The 21574-nt window shown below is 44.2% G+C and overlaps 1 long non-coding RNA gene across 1 annotated transcript in view; it reads left to right on the forward strand.

The window, feature by feature from the left end:
* Positions 1–335: 335 nt before the first annotated feature.
* LOC116977660 overlaps positions 336–21574 on the forward strand; it is a 50017-nt gene continuing 28778 nt past the window's right edge. Inside the window, exons 1-2 of the long non-coding RNA XR_004413273.1 lie at positions 336–379; positions 12652–12776. This is a non-coding gene — a long non-coding RNA (uncharacterized LOC116977660). The remainder of the gene's footprint in view (positions 380–12651; positions 12777–21574) is intronic.

Genomic DNA, 21574 nt, shown 5'->3' on the forward strand with positions numbered 1-21574 from the left:
TGTATTGTAGGCTAGTGCTGGCTATGTAATTCTGAGCTGCTGTCATTTAAATAGCATTAAGAGCTGGATTTACGTGCATACATTGTGAAACATGGAAATTCCTAAATCTACTGACTGATCCAGAGAACACAATTTGTCTGTTAGCTCTGCTATTGGATTGTATATTTTAATAGTGGAGCTTAGTCTTGATGAAACAGGTTCAGTATAATGAATGCTAGTGACTCATCCATTAGGTCCTGTTCTCAGGAACTTGCGAATTTGCATTGGAAATGATGAGGTTTTGGATTAGAAGGAAGAAACAAGGAACTGATGCTGGTTTATAAAAAAAAACACAGTGTAACTCAGCGGGTTGGGCAGCATTTCTGGAGAACAAGGATAGGTGAGGTTTTGATGTTGGGACCTCTTTTCAGACTTAATGTGAGGGGTGGGATAGAAAGCAGAACGAGCGGAGAGACGGGACATGGTCAGGCAGGTAATAGATGAGTGCATGTGGTGGGGGTGGGGGGGATTGATGGGCAGAAGTTTGGACAAAAGTCAGAGACGAAAAGGCTGATGGTGTGAGACAAAAGGATTGGAGAGTTGCGAATTGAGAGGCTAGAGAAAGGAATCTTGGTAGAGGTGGAGGAGAAGAAATAGGAGCGAGAGAGGTGAAGAAATAGGAGCGAGTCTGGGTGAGGAGGGAGAGAGGGAAGTGAGTTTCAATTACCTACAATTGGTAAATTTAACGTTCGTGCCATTGGGTTGTAAGCTACCCGTGGAATATGAGGCGCTGTTTTTCCAAAGGTAGAAGATGAATAGCTTTCATTATTTTCCCTTGAGATGACTGTTAAATTATTGTGTTTAATTGTTTATAAGAGACCTTAATTATTTTGTTTACAATGATTTTATTAATTCAATAGTTTTTCATTTCTGTTAATTAGAAAATTTTATTTGGCAACTTGTACTGCTACTAAAGCTTGAGAGTGACGTTTTGTTACGTCAGATTTTTCAGTGGCATTTTCGGGATATTGTTTCCTCACTGCCTTGCTGGCAAAGCTGAGCTTTTGTTGCTAAAGATAATATGAGTGGGGGAGGAAGGCCAGCATGATCTAGCCCTCGGTTTTGTACACCTCCACTGCTGGGATGTTTAAGCATTCAAGTGTTCAAGTGTTCAAGTGAGTTTATTGTCATGTGTCCCTGTATAGGACAATGAAATTCTTGCTTTGCTTAAGCACACAGAAAATAGTAGGCATTTACTACAAAACAGATAAATGTGTCCATATACCATGATATAAATATATACACACATGAATAAATAAACTGATAGTGCAAATAACAGAAAGTGGTTGGTAATAATCAGAGTTTTGTCCGAGTCCGAGTTTACTCATTCTGTTGGTTCTGAAGGTGAGATCTGCATTGAATAAAGCACCGAATGGACATCGTTCCTTAACTTAAGATGAAGCTAAACTGACTAAATTTTTTTTAACGGCAACGGAAGGCTGATCGATTTTTCTTCATCAACTAGCAGCCCGAGGAAATCCCTCTCCGACATGCAATACAAAACTGCATTTTAATCCCGCCCCCCACCCTCAAAGGCTCCGGAGCCGCACACACTGCCAGTGGCAGATCTGCAGTGCCGCTGATGCTGGGTTTTGTAACATCGCTATCTAATGCCTGATTAGCTCAGAAGTGAAAGTGAAATTCAAGTATTTGCTACCTGGTGATACAGGCAGATTACAAAGCTGCATATTAAATGATGAAGACATTTACCCTGCTATAGCTGAGCTGTTCTTTATTTTTAGAATTTGGAACTGTTTGCATGAATGTGGTTCTATAAGAGCCGGATCTGCTCTGCTACCACATTACCACCAATTAAGTGGAGAGCAATATTTATCGCAATTCTTATCACATTTATCACAGCTAAAGACTGCATCAATATAATTGAACCATACATTGCCTTTGTTTTTTTTAGTGGTAGGCTGGTGATGCTTTTACTTATCATTTGGTTTAACTAATATAATTTTGTTGGTTAATAAATTAGATCTATACTGTTGCATTTGCGTTGGCCATTTTAATACATCTGTGTCTGGGGACCAGCATTGATTAGTTATGATTTATGTAGGTAACAATGCAGGGATGAATAACATAGAAACATAGATGATAGGTGCAGGAGTAGGCCATTCGGCCCTTCTAGCCAGCAACGCCATTCAATGTGATTATGGCTGATCATCCACAATCAGGACCCCATTCCTGCCTTCTCCCCATACCCATTGATTCCACCAGCCCTAAGAGCTCTATCTAACTCTCTTTTGAATGCATCCAGTGAATCGGCCTCCATTGCCTTCTGAGGCAGAGAATTCCACAAATTCACAATTCTCTGTGTGAAAAACATTTTCCACATCTCAGCTCTAAATGGCCTACCCCTTATTCGTAAACTGTGGCCCCTGGTTCTGGTCTCCCACGACATCGGGAACATGTTTCCTGCATCTAGCATGTCCAATCCCTTAATAATTGTATATGTTTCCATAAGATCTCCTCTCTTCCTTCTAAATTCCTATGAATAAATGCCCAATCTCTCCAATTTTTCATCACATGACTGTCCTACCAGCCCGGGAATTAACCTTGTGAACATTCGCTGCACTCCCTCGACAGCAAGAATGTCCTTCCTCAAATTAGACCAAACTGCACACAATACTGCAGGTGTGGTCTTACCAGGGCCCTTTACAACTGCAGAAGTCCCTCTTTCTCCTATACTCAACTCCTCTCTTTATGAAGGCCAACATGCCATTAGCTTTCTTCACTGCCTATTGTACCTGCATGCTTACTTTCAGTAACTGATGAACTAGGACATTCAGGTCTCGCTGTACTCCCCCTTTTCCTAACCTGACACCATTCAGATAATAATCTGCCTTCCCGTTCTTGCCTCCAAAGTGGATCATCTCACATTTATCCACATTATACTGCATCTGCCATGCATCTGCCCACGCACCCAACCTGTCCAAGTCACTCTGCATCCTCATAGCATCCTCTTCACAGTTCACACTACCACCCAGCTTTGTATCATCTGCAAATTTTCTAATGTTACTTTTAATTCCTTCATCTAAATCATTAATGTGTATTGTAAATAGCTGTGGTCCCAGCTCTGAGCCTTGTGGCACTCCACTAGTCACAGCCTGCCATTCTGAAAGGGACTTGATAATCCTTACTCTTTGTTTCCTGTCTGCCAACCAATTTTCTAACCATGTCAATACTCTATCCCGATACCATGTGCTCTAATTTATTCCACTAACCTCCTGTGTGGGACCTTATCAAAGGCTTTTTGAAAGTCCAGGTACACTACATCCACTGGCTATCCCTTGTCCATTTTACTTGTTACATTCTCAAAAAATTCCAGAAGAGTTGTCAAGCATGATTTCCCTTTCGTAGATCCATGCTGACTTGGACTGAACCTGTTACTGCTATCCAAATGCGCCGCTATTACATCTTTGATAATCGACTCCAGCATCTTCACCACCACTGATGTCAGGCTAACTGGTCTATAATTCCCTGCTTTCTCTCTGCCTCCTTTCTTGAAAAGTGGGATAACATTAGCTACCCTCCAATCCACAGAAACTGATCCAGAATCTATGGAACATTGGAAAATGATTACCAATGCATCCACAATTTCTAGAGCCACCTCCTTGAGTACCCTGGGATGCAGACCATCAGGCCCTGGGGATTTATCAGCCTTCAGCTCCATCAGTCTACCCAACACCATTTCCCTTCATGGCTATGGAGACGTTTAAGAAAGTATCTTCATAACCACTTAAGTTTCACGTTTCAAACATGAACAGTTCTCATCGCAGCAGAACATTTCCAATAATGTACCCACAATTCTAATTATAACCCCTCACAAACCTTTGTTCCAAATTAATACGTATAGCTATTTCTAAAATATGGTGGTAATAATTACTAAAAGGGATTTTGGAAACAGAAAATTTCTGCTCCTTTTTGAGTCTGCTCTGCCATTCAGTGCAATCAGTGCTGATCCTCTTCCTTAATACCATATTCCTGCTTTCTCCTGCTGCATTGTTGTGTTGAACCAATTGCTCCTCATACCCAAGCTCTGCCACTTTAATTATTGATGTTTTATTCAATGAGTTACAGAAGAGGATATGTATTTGATTTTATATTTCGTAGTGAACATGGCCTAATCACTCATTTCCATGTAATGTGCTATCTAAGTATTATGTGGTGGCTTTGATTAATGCACTAATGCTACTAATTATTTACAATAGGCACTTTAAATTTAATTCAGAATAAGATCAAGTGTTTCTCTGAGGCATGTTCAGACTATAATAGACTATGACAATGAAGAGGTATTAGCCATTCTAGTCCAGGAGATTTAATGAGGGGTTTTAATATTGCAAGAACTGAACTAATGTCTTTGGATGATCCTTGCCAGGTGAAAAGTAAGGAGACTATAAATAGAACTCTGATGAATTCAATAGATAATTGAACAAAATGTTTATACTTTTAGTTGTGATCATTAGTACTGGATTGGAAATGCCTGATCTCCCATCATTACACATTTATATATCATTTAAGTGGTGCTTATGTTTTGGTTTTCTATAGAAATGTCTCCATTATCAGTTATTGTTTTCAGTTATTAAAGTAGTCCAGTGAAGATGCAAATACGTTTCAAGGGTAGGGCAGTCATTGCACCCAATTCAGTGGTTGTGATGGTGTTTAAAAAACACAAATGATTGTCATTCTCTTTGAAACGAGTGCAAGTCTAGTTTATTGGTTAACTGTTGTACAGTTGAGTATAGGATTAACCTGAAGTGGAACAATATAGTCCATTTCCAGTCCTCGTCGCTCCATGCATGAAATTAAACTCCTGACATTCTTGCTGGATCTTTTACACCAGAAATGTTTCTCTTGGGTAAATCCTCCTCAGATTATATCAACGGTAACAAAACACAAATTTCACCTCCAGTCTTGCTGGTCAAACACATCGGTCTTATTTACTCACTGAAAAATTAGCTTTTAAACGACTTCTATTCTTTTTCCTCTTTGAGGTCAATGAATCTCACACATATATGGGTTGCCTTGTACGTTGAGCAGGCTTACTCGTGCATTCATCTGCTGCTTTCTGGCCTTAACATTATTCCAGTCTACTGGCACACCTCTCATAGTTTACTGCCACATTAGGAATGTCATCCAAAATCCATGCTCAACCAGAGAAGAATGCACATAAGTTTCCTTCAGCCAATTCAGCAGACAGAGCAGACATTGGGATTTGCCAGGGCTGGAGGCTTTCCCAAAGTGTAGGCATTCACAGATTTAATTTGTAGTACATTCTTTACAGAGACCTGCATGGCACTTTGTTTCAGGAGAGCCTGAACTTTGGACCTAAAGGGTCTTGGATCCCTAGAAACCTGGTCATACGGCAAGAAAACAGGCCATTTGGCCCATCACATCAGTATTAACCAGTATTAACCAACTGAGCTACGACCACTTGTCTGCACCTGGCCCCCATCCTTCCAAATCATGTCTTTCTATGTCCTTGTCCAAGTGTCTTTATAATGTCATAATTGTACCATCCTCTACTGTTTCCCCCGGCAACTTATTCCACATATATGCACCACCCTTTGTGTGGAAAATGTTGCCCTTCAATTCCTTTAAATCTTTCCCCTCACCTTAAACCTATGCCCTCTAGCTTTAGAGTACAGTATCCTGTGGCTATCTAGGCTTTAGCTATGATTTAACAAGCCCCAGTCAGCCCTCAGCGGGGTGGAAGATTGCAACCTTCACGTGGTCCACCCTGTTTCAACGAATGCAATCAACCTGGCGTGCACAATCAAATAAGATCAAATAGAACAAGTTGTCCCACAACTTTAGGCTGTGCATGCCATACACAAGACGAAGAAGCCCTCAGCCTCCTACAATGGTGGGGAAAATAATCCTTTCCTATTGAGCCTCTACAATTCAAATCTTCCAGACCCGGCTACAGATTTGTAAAAAATTTTTGCACCCTTTCTAGTTTATTGGCATCCTTCCTACAGCAGGGCAACTTGGTGTACTCAATACTCCAAATGTAGCCTTACCATATTTGTTTCATGACATCCCAACTCTTATACTCCATATCCTGACTGATGAAAGTAAGCATCCTAAAGGACTTTTTAGATCCCAGCATCTGCGGTCTCCTGTGTTGTTGCTTCACCTTTCTGTCCGCCCCATAGCAGAAGCGTCCACGTTGTGGGGCTGGAAACTGGAAGTATCCTGAGCTAATTCTACTACCACCATCATCTATTGCGACAAGCGATGGCTTCCACTGATTGTCGCCGGAAGCTTGCGTCCTTTTCAGGACGGATGATAACAGCGAGGCCAACATTTGTAACAAGATGGACACGGAAAGAAGAAGACCTTTCTGTCTACCTGGGTACACAAAAATGCTGGAGAAACTCAGCGGGTGCAGCAGCATCTATGGAGCGAAGGAAATAGGCAACGTTTCGGGCCGAAACCCTTCTTCAGACCCTTCTTCTTTCTGTTTACCTGTGTTGCCACATTCATGTTCGACTACATTCCCCAGAAACCTACTATTTACTATGTAGATCCTTTACAGGGGGCAGTCTCTTACTTTAATACTTTGAATAGCAAGATCTGTCTGTTGAAAAATAGTTGGACATTACTTGTTTGCAGGGTTCCCCTTTGAGCTGGTTCTACATGTTATAATTATCAGGCTAAGTTGTGGCCATTGGGAGATCCGACAATTGATCAATATTGTATGTAATATTGTGGTGTTTCTGCTGAATGAAATAATTTCAAAGCTACATATTCTAGTAACACTGAGTAGGGGAAGGGAGGGAGAGTGCCTTCTCATAATTTTGTCCAGATTAAAGGAGGTGTGGACCACAAGTTGCTGGAAAATCAGTGGTGGACCTATATTTTATATTTCCACCCTGAGGTGGGGGGGAGGGGGGGATGTTCTGTCTACCCCACCTATGCCTCTCATAATTGTATGTACCTATCAGGTCTCCCCTCAACAAATGGCATTCCAGAGAAAATAATACAAATCTGTCCAGTCTCGCCCTGTGGCTAACACCCTTAATCTAGGCAGCATTCTGATAAACCACCTCTGCACCTTTTCCAAAGCCATCCTTCCAGTAATGGGGCAACTATGGAACTGCATGAAATAATCCAAATGCAGCCTAACCAAAGACCTATAATAGTTGAGCAAGTTGCTCAAAGGCAACAATTGTTGTCATCCCCAGAGACATCCACAATCTATGTACATTTTACAAAAATAATGGAATATCATTTTTGTCTGAAGGTGTTGAATTACAGGTGGTTCAGAAACAAATTTGGAATTGTTCTTGAAGAAACATTTAAACAGGGATGGCTGTTAGAATGGCTAATGAGATCTTGATTCAGTTTTATAAACAGTTGTAGACAGCACAAAAAACTATACTAGTTATGCCATGTCTGGAGTACTGCAAACATTTCTGGACTTTTTACTGTATTTACAACATTAAAAGTCAATAGACAGAAAGGACAAATTTAGGCAGCAAGATGTTATGATTTAAAATGGACTTTCTGAAAGGATGGTGAAACAAGTTCAAGTGAAAATAAGTAAAACAGTAGACAACATTTTGGAAGAGATACAGTGCTCTGTGTAGAGTATGCCAATAGAATTAATTGCATAACTAATTGAATGGGCCAGCAGAGGCCAAATGGGCTGAATGTTCCTCTGCTGATTGTTAATTATACAATTTACGTCCCTTTTGCCAGCTTCTGCTGCACCCTGTAGAAAAATGCCGAAGTTCGTTATCTCATGCAAAATTGTTACTCATTATCTCAAAATGGTGCCCCTTTCATTGGATATTTGTGCCTGTGAAAATGTCTTCTCAACATCTACTTGATCGGATATCCTTAGAATCTACTTTTCTTAAAAAAAAAATGATATGATGTCACACACAGGTTTGGCACACAACCAAACTAGTGGGGCGTGTGTGTGTGTTTGGGGGTGGGGAGGAAGTGCTCAGTGCTGGTTGTAATAAATTCCCTCTAACTCGTGGTTTCTGTGAATGCAGGCGTATCCCTTTGCAATCTGTCCTCTGAGGCAAGGACAAAGTCCAATGCAATTGTTACAAGGATTACATATTCTTGTACTTCATTCCCTTAAAATAAAGGCTTTTATACCATTAGTCTTCCTAATTGCTTGCAAAACCTGCACATTAAATTACTGCATTGAACTCTATCTGCCATTTATTTGCCCAATTGCTAAATATGTCCATATAGATTTGCAGATTATGTCCCCATCACAATTAACTTTTGCACTCAGCTTTGTATCAACAAATTGCTATTTATAAGTAATTCGTGTAGTTTGTAAATAGTAACAGCTTTATATCTGCTGTTGGGATTCGCGTGACAGTACACAGCCTGTCATTCTGAAAATAGTTTGTATTATTCCTGGTATCTTTATCTGTTATATTAGGTTCCTTGCAACATTTTGCATGACATTTCATTGAACGCCTTTGGAAAATCCATAAAGAACACATTCACTCTTTAACAACAAACAAATGGCTGGAAGAACTTGGCGAGTCAGGCAATATCAGTGGAGGGAAATGGACAGATGATATTTCAGGTCAGGACCCTTCTTCAGACTGAATAGTTCTGACCTGAAACGTCATATGTCCATTTCCCTCCACAGATGCTGCCTGACCTGCTGAGTTCCTCCAGCACTTTGTTTTTTCTCAAGTTTCCAGCATCTGCAGTATCCTGTGTCTACATTTCCCCCTCTACCTGTGTTGTTAGTTATATCCTTAATTTAAAAAATCTCACTCATAGCAAGTACTTTTTCATGGTGCCCTGTTGCTGTCTGCATGTGAATGCATTCCAGCATTTCCAGGTCAACTGCTAAGTAATTTGCTAATTTTTACTCTCCCCATAAACAATGAAGTTGTACTTGGAAGGTTCCAATGCATTTGAATTGTTACACACTCTAGCAAAGTGTGGAAGATCTCCAGTAATACATTCATACCAACCACTATTTGTTCTGGAAGTTTGCAAGGTGCCCATATGGAAGATGATACAATGGTCCTCAAACTTGCATTGAGCCTTGTTATTAACGGGCCCAGTCAAAAGGTCAGAGTGGGAGATAGATGGTGAACTAAAGTGCTAGGTAACTGGGAACTCAGGACCATTCCTGTGGACTGAATGCAGATGTTCCTCATAGTGATCGCTCAATTTGTGTTTGGTTTCTTCAATGCAGAAAATATTACATTCTGATGCAAATGAAAGAAGTGGAAATACATTGTGTTACTGCTTCACATAGAAGGACTGCTTGAGTTTCTGGATGATGGTAGTGGAAGAGGTGAAAGGATAGACGTGCATCTCCTTCTGTTGCATGGGTAAATGCCATAAGACAGGAAACATCTAGTGAGGTCAACTGTAGAGTCAGGTGGGAAGTGATCCCTTCGTAATTCTGAAAGATGAGGTGGTGGGGTTGGGAACTGGGCTGGCAGGGAGGGAAATAAGGATCAGAAGAACTCAGTTTCCCACCACTGCCTTTGTCCCTTCTTCTGGACAGAACAGTCTGTTCTATTCCAACCAGACACTTGGATAAAGCCCCTCTAAATTGAACTATTTGATCATGTGTTGTTAATGTGAGCACTGGTAAAGGGCCTCAGTGGATCGAATTCAGGAATTGTAAAGGTAAGAATGGGAGTTATCTACAGGCCTTCAAACAGTAGCCTGGATATAGGGTGCAAGTTGCAGCAGGAGTTAAAACTGGCATGTAACAAAGGTAATGCCACTGTGGTAATGGGAGATTTCAATATGCAGGTAGACTGGGAAAATCAGGTTGGTTCTGGATCCCAAGAAAGGTAGAGTGCTTCCGAGATGGATTCTTAGAGCAGCTTGTACTGGAGTCTACCAGAGAGAAGGCAATTCTGGATTTAGTGTTGTCCAATGAACCAGATTTACTAAGGGAACTCAAGGTAAAGGAACGGCTAAAACTTACCATAATATGATAAGTTTTAATCTACGAGAGGGAGTAGGTTAAATCAGAATTGTCGATGTTGCAGTTGAACAAAGGGGACTATGAAGGCATGAGAGAGGAACTGGCCAAGGTCGACTGGAAAAGGATCCTAGCGGGAATGACGGTGTAACAGTAATGGCAGGAATTTCTGGGCATAATCCAGAAGACGCAGGATCATTTCATTCCAAAGAGGAAGAACGATTCTAAGGGGAGTAAGAGGCAACCGTGGCTGATGGGAAATTTTGGATGGAATAAAACTGAAAGAAAAGGTGTATAACATCGCAAAGAGTAGTGGGAAGCCAGAGGATTGGGAAACTTTCAAAGGACAACAGAAGGTAACAAAAAGGGCAATATGGGGTGAAAAGATGAAGTACGAGGGTAAGCTGGCTAAGAATATAAAGAAGGATAGTAAAAGCTTAATTAGGTATGTTAAGAGAAAAAGATTAGTAAAGACAAATGTGGGTCCCTTGAAGGCAGAAACAGGTGAAATTATTATGGAGAACAAGGAAATGGCAGAAGAGTTGAACAGGTACTTTGGTTCTGTCTTCTCTGAGGAAGTCACAAACAATCTCCCAGATGTAGTAGAGGACAGAGGATCTAGGGAGACTGAAAGCAATTTGCATTTGACGAGAATAGTATTGGGTAGACTGATGGGACTGAAGGGTGATAAATCCTCAGGGCTTGATGGTCTGCATCCCAGGGCACTCAAGGATGTGGCTCTAGAAATCGTGGACGCATTGGTGATCATTTTCCAATGTTCTATAGATTCAGGATCAGTTCCTGTGAATTGTTATTCCACTTTTCAAGAGAGAGAGAGAGAGAAAATGGGTAATTATTGACCAGTTAGCCTGACATCGGTGGTGGGGAAGATGCTGGAGTCAATTATTAAAGAAGTAATAATGGCGCATTTGGATAGCAGTGAAAGGATTGGTCCAAGTCAGCATAGAGTCCTGCTTGACGAATCTTCTGGAATTTTTTGAGGATGTGACAAGTAAAATGGATGAAGGAGAGCCAGTGGATGTAGTGTATCTGGATTTTCAGAAAGCCTTTGATAAGGTCCCACACAGGAGATTAGTGGACAAAATGAGAGCACGTGGTATTGGGGGTAGGGTATTGACATGAATAGAGAATTGGGTGGCAGACAGGAAACAAAGAGTAGGGATTAACGTGTCCCTGTCAGAATGGCAGGCAGTGGCGAGTGGAGTGCCGCTGGGCTCGGTGCTGGGGTCGCAACTATTTACAATATATATTAATGATTTAGTTGATGGAATTAAAACTAACACTAGCAAATTTGCAGATGACACAAAGCTGGGTGGCAGTGTGAACTGCGAAGAGAATACTAGGAAGTTGCAGGGTGACTCGGGCAGGTTGAGTGAGTGGGCAGATGCATGGCAGATGCAGTATAATGTAGATAAATATGAGGTGATCCACTTTGGCGGCAAGAACAAGGAGGCAGATTATTATCTCAATGGTGTCAGATTAGGAAAAAGGGAAGTGCAACGAGATCTGGATGTCCTTGTACACCAGTCACTGAAAGTAAACATGCAGTTGCAGCAGGCAGTGAAGAAGCTAATGGCATGTTGGCCTTCATATTGAGAGGATTTGAGTATAGGAGTCAAGAGGTCCTTCTGCTGTTGTACAGGGCCCTGGTGAGATCACATCTGGAGTATTGTGTGCAGTTTTGGTCTCCTAATTTGAGGAAGGACATCCTTGCTATTGAGGCAGTGGGTTCATGAGGTTAATCCCCGGGATGACAGGACTGTCATGAGGAAAGATTGGAAAGACTGGGCTTGTATTCACTGCAATGTAGAAGGATTAGAGGGGATCTTATAGAAATTTATAAAAGGACTGGGCAAACTAGATGCAGGAAAAATGGTCCCAATGTTGGGGGGGGAGTCCAGAACTAGTGGCCACAGTCTAAGAATAAAGGGGAGGCCATTTAAAACTGAGATGAGAAACTTTTTCACCCAGAGAGTTGTGAATTTGTGGAATTCTCTGCCACAGAAGGCAGTGGAGGCCAACTCACTGGATGAATTTAAAAGAGAGTTAGATAGAGCTCTTGGGGCTGGCAGAATCAAGGGATATGGGGAGAAGGCAGGCACGGGTTACTGATTGTGGATGATCAGTCATAATCACAATGAATGACGGTGCTGGATCGAAGGGCCAAATGGCCTCCTCCTGCACCTATTTTCTATGTTTCTATGTTAATATGTTTAAGACACCATAAATAAATATAATTGGTTACGATAACTTTCTTTACTTGTTTTTCAAGGCATCAATTGGAACATCTGAATATCAGAACTGTAGCATTACAAAAGATCATAAAGAATATTACTGAGAAGGGAACAATCTGAATGCTTATTAGCACAAAACTTAAAAAAGAATTATCTAATTTTTTAATAAGTAAAGTGGGGCGGAATGTTAAATATTGACATAAAATTTAAAGCGGCTGTGTTTATAATTAATGTGTTTTATTTTCAGTTAGAAATCCAGTCACAGAATATATTTATATATATATTTGTTTATTAAAATATTTTAGAATGATTTTATCTTCCCAAATATCTCAAAATTAATGTTTGAATATTAAGCCTTAATATGAATAATTGCAGCCATTTTATTCTGATGTGTCTATTGTTACTTTGTTATAGGAGATACATGAACATGTAAGGAACTGGCAATCTGCTTCTCTGGAATAGAAGTGCTGGGACTGTAGATCACAATCATTTTCATAATGAAAAAAAGTAGAAGTGTCTTGGCAGTGACTGCGGAAGATGTAAGTTAATGATTTGAGTTATGTATCACCAATTTAACAGCGCAGGTTCAAGTTATATTTAAATTTGATTATTCTAGATACTCTCTTTTAGAATTCTTGGTTATTAAAGCTAAATTTAATGCTTGTATTTTCTCTGGATTGAAGATTCTGGACATCCTATAGGTTCGGATGTGAATTCTAGTTTTGCAAAATAATTTTCATCGTTTTTTGTTGTATTCTAATTTTGCCTTATTTAAAATAACTTGGGATCTTCTATCATGGTGGTCATTACCCAACAAATCCAAGCAAATAAAATGTCTGCAAGTATACCAATCAGATTCTTATTGTGTCATTCATGGTGTAGGGTGGGTGGAGGTTTCACCTGCCACAAGTATGTGCATATTGCCTGATTTCCAATATGATGAAACGTATAGAAACATATAAAATTCTTAAAGGATTGTACAGGCTAGATGCAGGAAGAATGTTTTCGATGTTGGGTGAGTCCAGAACCAGGAGTCACAGTTTCAGAATAAGGGGTAGGCCATTTAGGACTGAGATGAGGAAACACCTTTACACTCGGAGAGTTGTGAATCTGTGGAATTATCTGCCATAGAAGGCAGTGGAGACCAATTCACTGGATTTTTTCAAGAGGGAGTTAGATTTAGCTCTTAGGTTTAAAGGAATCAAGGGATTATGGGGGGGAAAAAGCAGGAACGGGGTACTGATTTTAGATGATCAGTCATGATCATATTGAATGGTGGTGCTGGCTCGAAGGGCCGAATGGCCTACTCCATCACCTATTTTTCTATGTTTCTATGCAGGATGCGGTCATTCGGTTCCTTTTCTGGGGATACCCGTTTAGAAATGGCAATGGTGGTGACGAATTATGTCCTTCAAGCTGCTTTTTGCAACATATCTCTCTGGGAACCTAATCTACCAGTCACACGAGGTGTAAAATATTTATAATGTTTTTACTTTTTTGAAATGACTAAGTTGGGAAGATTTATTTTCTTCTGGGAGATTTACCATTTAGATTCTTCCTCTGCTGTTCATTGAAAAGTGGTACTGTATGTTCATATATTCCATATGAACCAAATTATGAATAATTTGTCACAATTTATTCCTACACTTCTGTTTATCTATGTACGCCTCTATTTGCGCAGTTGCCTGAAGTTCATGTTATAGCTCCTATCTAATGTTCCATTTACATAAAAATCTTCTTAAACAACTTGTATGTTCTTTTCATGCATTACCACTCATGTTGCCCACGTAAGTTTCACATTATTGATGTTGAGCCCAAAATCCCATTTGCATGCCATTTTTGTTAGTGGGTAATGAAAAGTGCTAGCTGAAGAGCTATGTACACTACAATTTAATGGAACAACTCATTACCACTTCCCTGAGAGCAGTCGCAGCTGTTCACGATAATGAAGAAACAGTTCTGTATGAACAGACATTTAGTGGAGAGAGGGGAGAGGGGAAGAGAGAGGAAAGTGTTTGTAGAAGTTACCTAAAATTAGAGAATTCAACGTTCATACCGCTGGGTTATAAGCTGCCCAAGCGAGATACGAGGTGCCATTTTTCCAGTTTGTGTGAGGCCGCACTTTGGCATTGGAGGGGGCCCAGGACAGAAAGGTCAGAATGGGAAAGGGAGTTACTAACTGGGAGATCCAGAAGGCCTTGGCGGACAAAGCACAAGTGTTCGGCGAAACGGTCGCCGAGTCTACACTTTGTCTCGTTAATGTACAGGAGCCCACATTTGAACACCAGATCACACGCGCCTCCGCTAATCTCATCAACGAGGTTTAAACCTAGCTGTCGCAGATGGATCCCTCACCCACGTCTCTTCTGTGTCACAGAGTTTTGCTCTTGCTGCCTCCCCCTCTCCTCCCAAGATGCAACAAGGACAGAGTTCCTCAGGTCATCACCTTTTACCTGAACAGGCTCTGCGTCCAGTGCATCATCCTCTAACATTTCCATTCTCTCTAATGTGATCCCATCTTCCCACCTTCACCCTATTTCCACAGAGATCATTCCCTCCGCAACTCCTTGGTTTACTCATCCCTTCCCACCCAACCCATCCCCTCCCCAGGTACTTCTCCCTGCAACTGCAGGAGAAGCAACACCTGACCCTTGACCTCATCCAGGGACCTCGACAGTCGTTCCATGTGAGACTAAGGTTCACATGCACCTCCTCCAACCTTATCTACTGCATCCGGTGTTTCCTTGGCGACCATTTCACTGAACACTTATACTCTGTCTGCCAAGGCTTACTGGATCTCCCAGTTGCTCACCAATTTAACTCCCCTTCCCATTCCCATATCCTCCTTTCTGTCCTGGGCCTCCTCCATTGTCGGTGTGAGGCCACACGCAAATTAGAGGACCATCACCTCATTTTTCACTTGTGTATTTAAACAACCCAGCGGTATGCATGTTGAATTCTCCAATTTTTGCTAACTTCTAAAAACACGCCTCTCCATCTACCCTCCACCCCCTCCACCCCCCCCCCCTCTGAGTTAAGGGCCTGTCCCACTTGGCTGTCTTTCACGCGCCATTTACGCGACCTGCTATCGGGTGGGTAGCGCGGGGACAGTCGCATGGAGTGGCGTGGAGGAGTGTGGACTTCGTCCTGCACGAAATCTTCGCACGCCACCGGCCTGTTGCGGAACTGACGGCTAAAGTGGGACAGGCCCAAGACACTGGCGCCACACAATGTCTCACCTCCAACAGCAGCAGAAGCAGGCAAACGATCATCGAACTCAACCTGGGGCTCACGGCCATTGCGGATCTGGATCCGCCCCCACTCCTACTCCCAGAGCAGGGCCACGAAAATTGAAGATAGACAAAAAATGCAGGAGTATCTCAGCGGGACCAGCAGCATCTCCAGAGAGAAGCAATGGGTGACATAGAAACATAGAAAATAGGTGCAGGAGTAGGCCATTCGGCCCTTCGAGCCTGCACCGCCATTCAATATGATCATGGCTGATCATCCAACTCAGTATCCTGTACCTGCCTTCTCTCCATACCCCCTGATCCCTTTAGCCACAAGGGCCACATCTAACTCCCTCTTAAATATAGCCAATGAACTGGCCTCAACTACCTTCTGTGGCAGGGAATTCCAGATTCACCACTCTCTGTGTGAAAAATGTTTTCCTCATCTCGGTCCTAAAAGATTTTCCCCTTATCCTTAAACTGTGACCCCTTGTTCTGGACTTCCCCAACATCGGGAACAATCTTCCTGCATCTAGCCTGTCCAACCCCTTAAGAATTTTGTAAGTTTCTATAAGATCCCCCCTCAATCTTCTAAATTCTAGCGAGTACAAGGCGAGTCTATCCAGTCTTTCTTCATATGAAAGTCCTGACATCCCAGGAATCAGTCTGGTGAATCTTCTCTGTACTCCCTCTATGGCAAGAATGTCTTTCCTCAGATTAGGAGACCAAAATTAGGTCCTCAGATTAGGAGACGTGACGTCTCAGGTCAAGACCCTTCTTTCAGACTGAAGAAGAGTCTCGACCAGAAACATCATCCATTCCTTCTCTCCAGAGATGCTGCTGGTCCCGCTGATTTATTTCTGCATTTTGTATCCATTTTCAAATGACGTCACACGCTCCAGACGGCTGTGCGGGCGCATGATGACACGCGCGACTCTCACGGGAATGTCCAATTATGCAGAATCGAAGTAATTATTGAATATGATAAACTATGTGCTGAACACACCAAAAAATGCTGATATTTTCTATTGTTTGGTTGGATTTTTAAATGGTTTTCCATTCCTTAAAAAAAAAAAACATAGTTTTGGCTGGTATGTAAAATATGTCTTATTTTCCAAAAAGCATAGCATTGAGTTTCTGGCACTATTCTTTGTAGATAATTATTGAACAAGATAGCAAAAAATGATTCCAGGAAGATTTGATAAGTCACTGCTGAGGGAAGGGAACAAAAAATATGTTGAGGAAGTGAACAATTGGACTTATCCATGGCGGAAAAGAACTACTTCATGAGTTTAATTATTAATTTCATTATTAATTATCTTAAAGTTTTTGAGGCTCATTTTAAGTGCATCTTGATTGACTATTTAGATTGAAAAGTGGTTGCCGCCTACACAATGTTACCACCTACCACTTGAGCAGCTTCAAGAAGAGGAACTTTGATTAATAATTAGCTGTCTAATGGAATGAATGAGTTCAGCTGTGAAAATTCTGGTTTCCAGCGGATTATTTTTCTCTCACCGTGCCTTTGGGACTTACTTGCGTGTCTGCTGTCATGCTGCAGGTAATGGGTGGAATTTTTGCTTTGGAAGGAGAATGTTCACAGCATTTAGAATAATTTGAGTGCAATTTCAAATACAATTACATGCAAAACTGTAGAATTACACAGATGGTTGATCATTGTGAGAAATAGGGTTTCGGTCGAACAGAATCTGGTTTTAAAGTTTCTTTATGCGGTGCTGTACAAAGAAAAAACCCAAACAATGATTGTAAAGGCGTGATTGCTGACACACTGTAACCTTTACTGGTAGTTTATTATAGCACATGGCACACACGTCCCAGCACTGACTGCATCCAGCCTTCAGGCGTACTGGGACCTAGTGGGGGGAACAAAGGGAGGATACTACAGTTATACTAATATGATGGGGCGTGGTTAGTGGTGATGAGGTAACTACATTATAGGTTGCATGCATAACCCATCTACATCCTTCCCCTTACGATTTAAACAAGTTACAACAGTGGCAGGTTTATTATACAGAACCTGCAAAGCTAAGCATACTCTCCGTAGCGAGCCGGAGGTTTTACAATCCGACCCGAGCGAGTGCGCACAGCACCTTCACCCTCCCCACCTGAAAGAATAGGAGGAGGGACAGGAACAGAAACAGGAGGTGGAGAGAAGGTGGGCGGAGAACCCAGCTTGGAGGGGGAACGGAGAGGCACAGGTGAGCCAGGTGAAACAGTAGGGGTAGAACGAGAGGAAGTGGGAGAGAGAGAAGACCTTGCAGGGGACAACAGAGCCTGGGGAGCAAACCCGGGAGGAGCAGGGGGGGGGGGTACCCGAGGCAAAAGGATCGACCGTGGCATGCAGGGAGCAGAGGGTACGATAGTGGAGGAAGGCTCGACACGCGATGGAGGGGTATACGGAATCGCAGGAGGTGGTTTGGGCTCGTTAACCGCCAACAGGTGCTGGCGGCTGCGTCGGTATACGGTCCCTTCGAAATCCACGAGGTAGGACCGTGGCGCGCTGTCAAACCCGACAACGGTGGCAAGTCGGGAATAGCCGGTGGGCGTCTGCAAACGGACGACCTGTCCAGGCATCAGTGGCGAAAGAGGGCGGCAGGATTTGTCGTGCGAGCGGCGCTGGATCTCGTGCTTCTGGGCAATACGTTGTTTGACATCAGCAGGCTGCCGGACTTTGGGCATCAGGGACTGCTGGGCAATAGGCATCGGAGGGCGGACAACACGGGACATGAGTCGTTGGGCAGGGGACCCCATGGTACTGTCTCTGGAAATGTTCCGAAGATTCAGGAGACCCTGATAGAAATCCCCGTTCGAGAGGCGGGTCTGTTCAAGCAGGTGCTTTGCGCTGCGGACCGCCCGTTCAGCTAGACCGTTGCTCTGAGGGTACTCCGGGCTGCTGGTGAAATGATTAAAGTTCCACTTTGCAGCAAACGCTCGAAACTCGGCGCTGGTGAACTGGCGTCCGTTGTCTGTCTGCAGCCGGACAGGGGAACCAAACGTGGCAAAGTGACGGCGAAGCTTGCTGATCACCATCTCGGAGGTGATGGCAGGGAGGAGATCCACCTCGAACCAATTTGAGTAAGAGTCTACTAGCACAAGGTATTGCCTCCCTCGCCAGTCGAAAATATCGGCAGCCAGAGAGGACCAGGGCATGTCAGGGGCAGGCTGCTGCAAAAGCGGCTGTCTTTGCTGATGCGGGGCAAGAGAGTTACAGTCCGGACAGGAATCCACCCTGGCCTGGATGTACTTAGCCATGGCCGGCCAGTAGTACTGTTCCTGGGCATGCGAGATAGTGGCATCTGCCCCGGGATGCCCCATGTGGGCTGCGTCGAAATACAAGCCATGCAGCGAAGCAGGGACTACAACTTTGTGTCCTTTGATAATAATGCCGTCCCGGAGGACCAACTCATCGCGGACTAAAAAATAGGGGTGGACGCTGGCAGGCAACGAATTCCGTTTGGTGGGCCACCCGCGCTTGATGACAGCAGCAAGCTGCTGCAGGTCGGGATCGTTTGCGGTATGTGCAACCAAGCACTGCAGTTGCTGGGAAGGGACGAAGTTAACGTTTAGTACCTGTAAGTCCGACTGCTCGAAGGGGTGCCGGTCGCAGGAGGTCCGGGGGGCCCGGGACAGTGCATCAGCCACATGCATCTCGGTGCCCCTCTTATATACGATTTTAAAGTCAAAGCGCTGTAGCTGCAGCATCATCCGCTGTAGCCTGGCAGGGGCGCAGTGTATAGGTTTGTTCAGTATCGTTACCAGTGGCTGGTGATCCGTCTCAACGGTGAACCTGGTGCCAAATAGGAAGTCCTTAAACTTCGAACACGCGAAAACCACCGCCAGCAGCTCCTTCTCTATCTGTGCATAACGCTGCTCTGTGTCCGTCATGGTCCTAGAGGCATAGGAGATGGGCAGCAGCGAGTCATCAGCGTGGGGTTGCAGGCAGGCAGCACCCAGTCCAAACCGAGAGGCGTCGCAAGTGACCATGATCGGGCGCAGCAGATCAAAGAACTTCAGGGTAGGTGTGCTGACCAGCCTCGTCTTTAGCAGGTCGAACGCCTGCTGGTGGTGTGGAAACCATGCCCAGGCAATGTCCTTTTTAGTGAGCTGTCTCAGGGGTGCGCTCAATTCACTGAGGTCGGGGATAAACTTCCCCAGGTAGTTTACCATACCCAGGAAACGCTGCAGACTGACAACGTCTGTCGGGGCGGGCAGCTCTGAGATGGCGCTGGTCTTTTGCGGGTCTGGCTTTAACCCTTGGGCCGTGAAAATGTGGCCAACGTATGTGACCTCAGGCACCCGGAACTTGCACTTTGACCGATTAAGCTTCAAATTTATCTGCCGAGCACGGTCCAAAATCCGTCGGAGGTTGCGGTCATGTTCGGCCACATCCCTCCCATAGACCAGTATGTCGTCCACAATGATCGCGCAGGGCAGACCTGCAAACAATTGTTCCATAGAACGCTGAAATACCTCGCTGGCGGAGTTGATGCTGAACGGCATCCGCAAGAACTTAAACCTGCCGAAGGGCGTGCTGAACGTGGTCAGGTCCGTGGAGCGTTTGTCCAGGGGTATCTGCCAGAACGAACTTCTGGCATCGAGGACGGAGAACACTGTGGCTTGTCCCACCTGGGCGGCAACATCTTCGACAGTCCTCATGGGGTAGTGGGGCCGTTTAATCGCCATATTCAAGTCCTTGGGGTTGATGCATACCCGTATCTCATTTTTTCCTTTCTTCAACGTGGCGACCATGGTGGAGACCCATTCGGTTGGATCGCTGACAGCCTCCAGCACTCCCATGTTGACCATGTCTTTCAGCACACTCTCCACCTTGCCCTTCATGGCGAACGACACTCTATGGGGTGGACGGATCACAGGCACCACAGATGGGTCAGTCACAATCTTGTACACCAACGGCAGCTTCCCCAACTTGTCGTCAAACAAGTCTGGGTACTCGGATAGTGGATCCATCACAGCTTGCACCTCGTGGACCGTACGGTCAAACGACACCAGACCAAGATCCTGGCATGCCTGGTTGCTCAGCAACGTCACGCAGTCACGCAGTCACTGTCCAGAATAAAGAAAGACAGGTCCTGGGAAGATTTCTGCAGCACGCTGTGGAAGGTCGCCCTCCCCACAGGTGTTAGTTCCTCTCCCCCATAGGCACGCAAAACAGAGCGATCTGCAATCAGCAGCTCAGTCTTCCTTATCTGGTGGAACAGCTTTGTTGACATTACGTTCACTTTCGCTCCCGTGTCCAGCTTAGCACAGAAGGACTTGTTGTTTACAGTTATATTCACAGAAGGATCAGGGAGGCGAGATCGGCTGTGGAGGAGAGTGTAAATACTTACATCTCCCGTGGAAAAGCTGAGCTCAGAGTCGGGGGCAGCGTCAACAGAGGACTGAGAATCCATCTCGCTATCAACTTGCAGAAGGTTGTTTAGGAGTTGTCTGGGAGCTGAGGGCACTTTGCCACGGGACCGGCAGGCAGCTGCAAAATGGTTTCTTCTCCCGCAGAAATTGCAGGTCTTCCCAAGGGCTGGGCACTGTGATTCTGTGGAGTGCACGTAATTGCAGTTTGGACACTTTTTAGATCCCGGGTCCCGGGATGTACGAACGGGCCGCGGTGGAGCGCGAAAGTTGTCCCTCATACGACGTTGTCCAGCAACACCAGTTAGGTTTATGGCTCGGGTGTCGGACCCCCTCTGTCCATGAGGAGGGGTGACCACTTCGGCAATGCGGCACGCATGCATTGCCTGAGTCAGGGTTAGGTCAGGCCGTTGCAGCAGGTCGGCACGTAGCTTCTGATCAATCATGCCAGTGACGAGAATGTCTCTGGTGAGCTGGTCGCGCATGGTTTCAAATCGGCACCACTGGGCAAGGTGCCGCAGGTCGGCGATGAAGCACTCAACAGGTTCATCCGGCTGTTGCTTGCGTGAGAAGAACCTGGCCCGCTCCAGTATACGGTTGGAGGGCAGGTCACATATCTCCGCGAATTTGCGCAAAAGACATACCGGGTCGTTGGCCGATTCAGCTGGCTCGACCGGCTGCTCGTTGTCATCCAGGACTGCTGGTTCGTAGACAAAGGC

Source organism: Amblyraja radiata, chromosome 10 (assembly GCF_010909765.2).
Source record: "Amblyraja radiata isolate CabotCenter1 chromosome 10, sAmbRad1.1.pri, whole genome shotgun sequence".
In the NCBI taxonomy this organism is placed as follows: domain Eukaryota; kingdom Metazoa; phylum Chordata; class Chondrichthyes; order Rajiformes; family Rajidae; genus Amblyraja; species Amblyraja radiata.